This window comes from Marmota marmota, unplaced genomic scaffold, assembly GCF_001458135.2.
Source record: "Marmota marmota marmota unplaced genomic scaffold, marMar, whole genome shotgun sequence".
NCBI lineage: Eukaryota > Metazoa > Chordata > Mammalia > Rodentia > Sciuridae > Marmota > Marmota marmota.
The window spans coordinates 10,696,006-10,696,612 of NW_026000261.1; positions in this window are offsets into that span (position 1 = coordinate 10,696,006).

Here is a 607-nt window from a genome sequence, read left to right on the forward strand (position 1 = left end):
ATTATGGCATTTGCTGGTAAATGGATGAAACTGAAGAACATCATACTAAGTGAAATAAGCCAGACTCAGAAAGTCAAGGGTCAAGTGTTTGCTCTCATATACAGAAGCGAGATCAAAATAAAGGGAAAATGGGAGGATCCCATGAAAATAGATGGGAGATCAGTGGAGTAGAGGAAGGGGATTGGTGGGGGGGAGGAGGGAAGGAAAGAGGAAGCACTGGGGGCTGAGTGGAACAAATTATATTCAATGCACATATGGTTATGTCAAAATAAACCCCAATATTATATATATGTATGTGTATATATATATAACTAATAAAACCACTTTCAAAAGTAATATGTCACACATGGCCTCTTTAATGAGTTTATTTTCACATCTAACTGCACAGAAAAGCAGAGGCAAAGAACAACCTAGTCATTTCCCAGTAAAACAAAGGCTATATCTGAATTCATTCCTACACAGTGACTCCCTAGAATCCTATCCTTTTTACACTTGTAATGTATCAGAAATTTTATATTTCTAATCAGAAAAATATACCCTCAAAAGCAAAGGATATCATTCTAGGGCAACTGGGTTGTTTTTTTTTTTTTTTTTTTTTTTTTTTTTT